The sequence below is a fragment of the Pinus tabuliformis genome, chromosome 3_1 (assembly GCF_031772625.1).
Source record: "Pinus tabuliformis cultivar Carrire ecotype Pingquan chromosome 3_1, CPIR1, whole genome shotgun sequence".
Taxonomy (NCBI): Eukaryota; Viridiplantae; Streptophyta; class Pinopsida; order Pinales; family Pinaceae; genus Pinus; species Pinus tabuliformis.
This window is the reverse complement of record NC_142301.1, coordinates 22703097-22711150: the sequence shown is the minus strand read 5'-3', so window position 1 is coordinate 22711150 and position 8054 is coordinate 22703097. Positions and strand designations below refer to the sequence as shown.

Below are 8054 nucleotides of genomic sequence, written 5' to 3'. Positions count from 1 at the left end.
ACAGAGACTGTAGGATCTGGGGGCTCCAGATCGACGGCGGAAATGCGTTTCGATGGATGACCAAACCTGACGAGGTAAACAGACAGAGTTGTATAGGATTTGAAGTCTGACGTGGACGATGCGTTGGCAGAAGGACGTGTTTCACGGGCATTCTTGGAGTTAACGGAATAAACGGTCGTTTTGAAAACTTCCAAGAGAACTGACACTCGGTTCGTTATGAAACAAGTGACCACCTCCCTGTGAGGTGTTATACAGTGATGATGACGCAGAACAGAGGAATTCAAATGAACAGAGGCAAGGGAACCAAAAAGCCGGGAAGCGGAAACGAACAGTCAGAAATCAGATTGGCTTTAAAGCCATGAACTAACAGAGAGAGAGACAAGTAAGTTAGAAGCGGAAAGCTGAGAGCAGAGAATAGAGAGAAAAAGCCAAGCTAACCTGTAGGATCAAATGTAGCATCGAGTCAGAGAAAGAGACAGAGAGAGTCAGAGAGTCTGTTTGCTCCAGAAAAGGCTTAAGAGGTTCAAGCGAACTCCTCTGTAAATGCCTGTCATGTATTGAGTCTCAGATTGGACTCATACCATTGGGACCCATAGGGGGTCGAAAATCAGTAAAGATAGTTTGTGTACTCCAGAGACTTGGGGAATCCAAGTATAGTCTTGTTGATTTCTATCTATTGAGTGAGACTCAAATTGAGCTCACTATTGTAAAAAATCTTCTTTGAAAACATAATAGAGAGGCCACCACTGAAGGCTAGACCAGGAGACGTAGTCCAAGAGCATTGGGTGAACTCCTTATTAAGCTTGTTGTGTTTATTTTTGCCTGTTGTGTTTTCTCTAACTGCTTCAATGTCTGTGTATTTTGCAATCTTATCGATCTGTTGCATAAAGTAACATAGGCACATCCATGCACATGAGTCTGTAATACCTTATTGTTTGTCTTCAATCAATTTCAGATCAAAAGGAGTCATGCAACTTTGTAGAAATATCCAAAGAGATTTTCTTTGGGGTAAAGGGGAGGATAAAAAAAAATGGGCCTTGGTTGCCTCGGAAAAATTCTGTAAACCTAAGACACATGGTGGTTTGGGACTGGATGATCCTCAGGTGCTAAACAAAGCTTTGGAGGAAAAACTATGGTGGAGATGGCTAAAAGATTCAGCTTCCCCTTGGGCTCAAATTTGGAAACAGAAATATGCAAACAATTGGCAAGATAGGGATCACATCAGAATGTCAGGGATCATCAAAGGCTCCCATATTTGGAACAAAGCTTGGGAGAATAGAGACATTGTTCAAAAACATAGTTTCTGGGAAATTAGAGATGGAAACCTTACATGGTTTTGGGAGGATATGTGGCAACAAGAACCTAAACTGTCAAGAGAAGCAAGGAAAATTTTAAGGATGGAAAATTTTCTTGAATTTTAAAACATTGGCGAATCTCACTAATACCTAATATGCAAACTATAAAATGTTTATTGATATATTTGTAAAATTATTCAAATTTATAATGATTTTATATATAGTCTTTATATAATGTTGGCGATTTTTAAGGTAAAATGGTTTTATATTCTAAAATTTGGGCGAATAATCTTTTATAAAAATTGGAAATTGGCGAATATTTTTTGTGGAAAATCATGCAAAATTAGCCCACTGGGCGAACATTAGCCCCTAAAATTTTCCATGAAGAGAAGAATTTGCAAATATCAAGAACGATACTGACAACAAAGGGTTACTCAAAGTAAATGAATTTTGGGATTATGAAAATAGCAAGGGAAAATGGAGGATATGGAAGAACCAGGTTTATAGTGATAAGTCCCTCTTGAAGGCACAGGCAGAAGCACTAACAGCTATCCTGGAACAGAGGAAGATTCTGGTATCAGAAGATTCAGACTAGCTGAGATGGGGCAATAACAATGAAGGCAGGCACCTTTAACCTCAAAGAGGCCAAGCGCCTAGCCCTTGTGCTTGACTTTACAAATCCTGATGGGGTTTGGAAGGACCTATGGAAGAACCAAAAATAGGTGAAAATCAAACTGTTTATGTGGTTAGTGTAGCATAGAAAAATTCTAACCTGGGAAAACCTTCAGAAAAGAGGGGTTTCTGGTCTATCTAAATGCCAGCTATGTGAATTACAAGAAGAAACTATGGATCACCTTCTCAACCTCTGCCCATTCACATCCACTTTATGGAATTGGATTGCTTCAATTTTCAGACAAACAGATAGGGACAAGGGTAGCATTACCAGCACCTTAAATAAGTGGAAGAAAAAATTCTCTGACAATGAAACAGTCAACAAAGCTTAGGCTTTAGCTCCAGGCTTTCTAATCTGGGATGTTTGGAAAGAACACAACAATAGAATATTCAAAAACAACAAAGGTTCTTCTCAGAGCATCATGGCACAGATCTTAAGACAACTCAATGAGATGGTAGGAATCCTCATTAAAAAACCCCCCCGAGAACAATCCTACAGATACTGATATGCAGATACTACTACAGTTGGGTATGTAGAGACTTATCCCATAGGGCAAAAACAAAAATTCAAATCATATAATTGCTAATAATGATTTTTGGCAACCTCCCCCTCAAGGTTTTTTGAAATGCAATATAAATGGGGCCTCAAAAGGAAACTCGGGCATGGATGGTTACAGAGGAGTGATAAGGGATGAGAATGGGTGCATAGATATCATATTTCATAGTAATTTGGGGAGAGCCACAAATAATATGGCAGAGCTCATGGCCCTTGAGCAATGCTTAGAAATCATGAGGGACTCAAATCTTCATAACATTATAATTGAAGCTATGGCTCAGCTCCGGAAAAAGTTCGAGACATTGGAGGCCTCTGCAAGTCTACCAAAGGATTCATTCCCACCTGTAGAACATGAGAACCCTGAGTTTCACTCATGTGCGTCGAACAGCCAACAAATTAGCGGACATCTTAGCTAATGAAGGAGTACTCTATGCTAAAAGCAATAATAAATATAAATAGACAGAGACCCCCCAGGGTAGATTGAGGGAAGAGTGTCTCAGACAGGCGAATGCGGACCGGGAGCTTTATCAGAACAGGGGATGCTAACAGATTGTAGACAGCAGAAATCAGTTGAATTTCAGTTCACTTGATGCAATAGATCGAGGAGATTAGGAAAAGAATGTCCGGTCCTTTGGGCCAGAATTGGAGCCTAGAACTCTGCAAACACAAGGTTCTCGGGTGGGTTCAGAATGACAACATAAGTATGCACATGGAGTTGAATTATACAACAGATTGCCTTTTATTGGCTTTGAAGGGAGCTTGGTTAAAGTGCGAGCAGATAGGAGAAACAGAAGCAATCTTAGCAATTTCGCGGGGCAAATTGCAAGAGGGTCATCAAGCCAAACGGACCCGAAATCAACTTTAATGGCAACTTTATTAGACTTTGGGTCTGGAAGCAGAGTTAAACATCGAGCAAATTACAAGGCCCGACGTGAATCGTTTGCATCTGGTGGATATCGGGTGGACTACATGCGCGAGGGTTATTAGCCAAATCGGACCGGAAATTTTTATAGAACGATCTCTAATTGCTTATCGGGTCTGATTCAAGAGTTAAAAAGTATGCTTGTTAGCGTTCCGATATTGTTTTTGACTGTCAATATCCGATGACAAATCGAACGGTTGTGGGTGTTCATTTCTCCTTTGTGGTTCCGACGTTGGGTTTGGTGGGCCTGAAGATAGGACAGTGGGCCTTAGGCTCAGTTTCTTTGGCTTTAGGTGGCCCACTTCTCATGTGTACATTTTGTAATATGGTTTTGTTTTTTCTATTTAAATAGAAGGTTCGACTCTTATTTAAGCAAAAAAAGAAACACTCTTTTTAATAATTTTGAATACAATATATTTTAAAATAACTTTATAAATAAAACTTTTTTTTATCAAAATCTGCATTTGCAAAGTAGACTTGGCTTTGAATGTAAAAATTTTGATATTGGATAGTATTAAAAAAAAAACTATGGTTTAGTAAAATACATCATTAAATCACATGTATATAAATATATAACTATGATCACATTTAAAGAAATATGTATTTTAAATAGCTTTATAAGTAAAGACGTTTTATCAAAATCTAGCATTCCCGATTAGAACTTGGCTTTTGACATATGAATAATGATAATAGAGAATGTAACAAAACCATGGTTTAGTGGAATATTTCATTGAATTACATATATATATAAATATATAACAATGGTTACATTTAAAGGAATATGCATTTTAAATTTAAATAGGTGCATTTTTAAATTTAAATAAGTGCATTTAAAGGAATATGGATTTCAAATTTATTTTTTATTGAAAAGTTTTTAATTAATTTGTTTATGTATTGGGATCGTGATGGATATGACAACTAAACTATTGAAACAAAATAATTAGATAAGTAATTTGCTCATACATAAATCAGAATTACAACAACAAATATGTCAAATTGTTTGTAGGAAAGTGAAAATGTGATTCTAATTGGAATATCAAAAGCTTATTCTCAATTGGATCAATGATTGCACAAAATTTAAAGATGATAAAATTACAAAGTTGAGGATACTAGAGAATTAGTTAAAGACCATGAAAACATTAAGAACCAAACATCTAACATTTTCTTCAACATAAAAAATGAGAACACATTTGAAATGTCCTTCACTAATTGATGACTCCTTATTGGTCTGCATTAAGGTGGGAGAAAGTAAAAATACCTTTGTTACTGAGTTTAAGAGTCCAAGATTTTTTCATTAAAAATTATTAGGATATCAATTACTAATTTCATGGTTGAGTATTAAATACGATTCTAGAAAGTTAATTTAATTAGTTGATGTTAAAACATTTTTGCTATTAAGAAATGGTTGGTTGAATTCTAGATTAAACTCATTTTTTGAACTTATAAAAAATGTTCATTTTTTATATATGATACAAATATTACATAAACTTGACAACATATAATAAATTTAGCTTCAACAAAAATAAGATTCAAAAACTTTTATAATAATTAATGAAATATTTTTTTAATAATTTTGATATTTTAAATTAACTTTATAAATAAAACTTTTTTTATCAAAATCTACATTTGCAAAGTGAACTTGGCTTTTAATGTAAAAATATTGATATTAGATAATATAAAAAAGCGATGGTTTAGTAAAATACATCATTGATTTACATGTATATAAATATATAACGATGATTACCTTTAAAGGAATATGTATTTTAAAATTGATTAGACCTATTTAAAAGAATATGTATTTTAAATTTATCTCTGATTGGCTGTTTATTTATTTAATTATTCAATTAACTTTTTTTTGGAAATAGGACAACCAAACCAAACCATTAGAAACATTGAAACAGAGTAACCAGACAGGTAGTTCGCTCATACATAAAACAGGGTAACCAGGCAGGTAATTTGCTAATACATAAATTAGAATTACAATACACCTTCGGTATTTATAAGTAAATAGAGTATTTGGCTCCAAACTAACTATATATATCAATAGTTAACATAGTAATAAACGGATAATCTTCGACTACATTTATTCTTCCCCATACCTGCGACGCAATAAAAATGTAATTAAGCACAAGAAAAGAAATTCATGACGTGTTTGTGCATGTGAAACGAAAGCGAAATCATAAACCATCACATATTTGTGCATATAGTTCAGTACTGAAGAAAGAGCAGAGCATAAATTCTAGAGAGGAAAACAAAAGTCACTTAAGTTTCCATTACCTGGTGCTGTAAGGTGCTCTGCTAGCCGATGCTGACTTTGTTGCTACTGCCGGCTCTGCCGCTGTTGTTGCTGTTCACGGTGTTGTTGTTGCCGCTGTTGATTTTGTTGCCGGTGTTGTTGGTGTTGCCGCTGTTGTCGCCCAGGATTGGATTACCGTCGATCTGGGTGTTGGGGCCGATGACGTTCCTGTCACCGCTATTGTCGAACATGTTGTTGTTACCGCTGACGTTACGCCCTGCTTGTTGCAAATTGCTCATGTTCTTGGCTTACAGAAACTGGATGGCACACTTCTGCAAAAGAAAAATGCTTGCAGTTCAGCTCAATTTACTCAATCTGCTAAAGTGCATCAATACTTGACGTGTACATTGAAAAGTTACTATGCATCAATACATAACATGAGCAATTCATTGATAACATGAGCAAATCATTGATATCTGACATAATAAAAATATACAACAATACCTAGGTTACACGAAATATACAAGGATACCTAGAACTGGAGTAGGGCAAAGTCGGTAAGCAAGAGGTGAGAAATAGAATGGCATAGGCTGCGTTATATAGAAGCAGGCGAACTCCAAACGCGGTTTTGAAAACCATTACAATCCCAACCAGGGAAAACCATGTGAGGACATTTGACGTTTCCCTATGGTGGATCCTCTATTTACATATGGGCAGCGCCTAATCAGCCATATAGGCGTATTGAATGCACCCGGAGATGCACAAGAGATACTCTGTTAACACAAGAATTTGGAAATTCGTCATTAAATAAAAAAGGTAATTTGCGTGTTACCGGACTATGTCCCGTGCATCTCAGGCTACATTCAATACGCTATATATGACTAATTAGGCGGTGCCTTTACATTTGTGGGAGGAATCGAGTTATTCTTTTTCATCAAAAAAATAAATTTCTTTGCACTGTTTACTGATGTGACTACTCAGGACTATTCCCGCAATTGGGCAGATGAGTTATTCTTTCTTAGCCAAAAAAAATTCCCTTGGCCTCTTCACTGGTGTAACTACTCGGATTTATTCGCACAGTTGGGCAGACCAGTTATTCTTTTTTATCCTAAGAAAGTAAAAAGAAAAAAACTCTGCCCTTTACAGATGTAACTGCCAGGATTTCTGCACGCGCAATGTGACAGAGTTCTTCTTCCTGGATTTCTTCACGCGCAAAGGGGGAAAGTTATTCTGCTTGGGCGGCGAAAAAAAATAAATCTATGTTATTATTAATGTTAAAAATACAAATATTTTTAGTTTTTAAAATATATATATTTATTTTTTTTTGGAAAATTGTGATTATTATTATATTATATTCATCTTATCGAAATTTCAAATCCCAAAATAAATCCATTTCCAAGAGAGACCATGAGAATAATGTACATATATTTTTTACAACGAATTGTACTATTTGATTCGCTGTACTATTTGTGTCGTGACAAATAGTACACCAACACCGTGTTATTTTCAGAGAGTTTGGCGAGGTGATGTTTTTGAACCTTGCCAATATGATTTAATTAGTTGAAAAATCAACCAACCTGAATTATTGGTGCTCTTAGAGTTTGGATTGAAGTGTTTAATCATAAATGTGATTTTTTTGTATTTGTGAATGTTCAAACCCTTTTACTTTTATGGTGCGACCCACTGACCCTTTAGCAGAATCTTGCATGCAATCCTTTTTTTTTACCATAATCTTGCATGTGAATTTGAGTATCACATGTTGCTGTATATTTCGGAAGGAAAATCTAGTCTAGTTATATGAAAGTCTAGTGTATGTGGTATACTTTTTAATTATTATTAATTAAAAAGTAGCTTTATATTTCTGAAGGAAAATTTAGTGTGGTTATATGAAAATCAGAGTATGTGTGGTATATTTTTAATTATTATTAATAATAAGGTTTTTTATGTAAGATAATAATAACATTGTTTATGTAAGATATTTTGGTTTTGGTTTTTTTATGTAAGATAATATCAAGGTTTTTTATGCGAATAATGTTCTCTTTTAACTTTTCAGGGATTTATTTCAATAGAATCACTCTATTCATTATTCTCATAAAAATGTTTTTTTTTGTTAATGTTATTAAAAATGTATATAGTTGGCATTTTCAATATACAAGTCTCAATAAAATCTATTCACATGTTCGAAGTAAATCCAAGGATTATAGAAAGACAAATGTGATGGGATGATCAACTTCATGTATACTTTGCAAAGAAAAGGTTGCAAGATATTTCAAAGATTAACAAGGTGTCACAATCATAAGATAACCTTGCACTTGTTGAACCACACATGGTATGTTAAAGGAGAATGGTAGTTTTAAAAACCATTGGAATGGC

At 34.9% G+C, this 8054-nt stretch overlaps 1 long non-coding RNA gene across 1 annotated transcript; it reads right to left on the bottom strand.

Annotated features, from left to right (window-relative positions):
• Nucleotides 1-5375: 5375 nt before the first annotated feature.
• LOC149185572 (uncharacterized) lies at nucleotides 5376-6507 on the bottom strand. The gene is made up of 3 exons (XR_016256045.1): nucleotides 6186-6507; nucleotides 5723-6013; nucleotides 5376-5544 (listed from the first exon to the last, which is right to left on the bottom strand). It is a non-coding gene; the product is annotated as an uncharacterized LOC149185572 (long non-coding RNA).
• Nucleotides 6508-8054: the final 1547 nt, after the last annotated feature.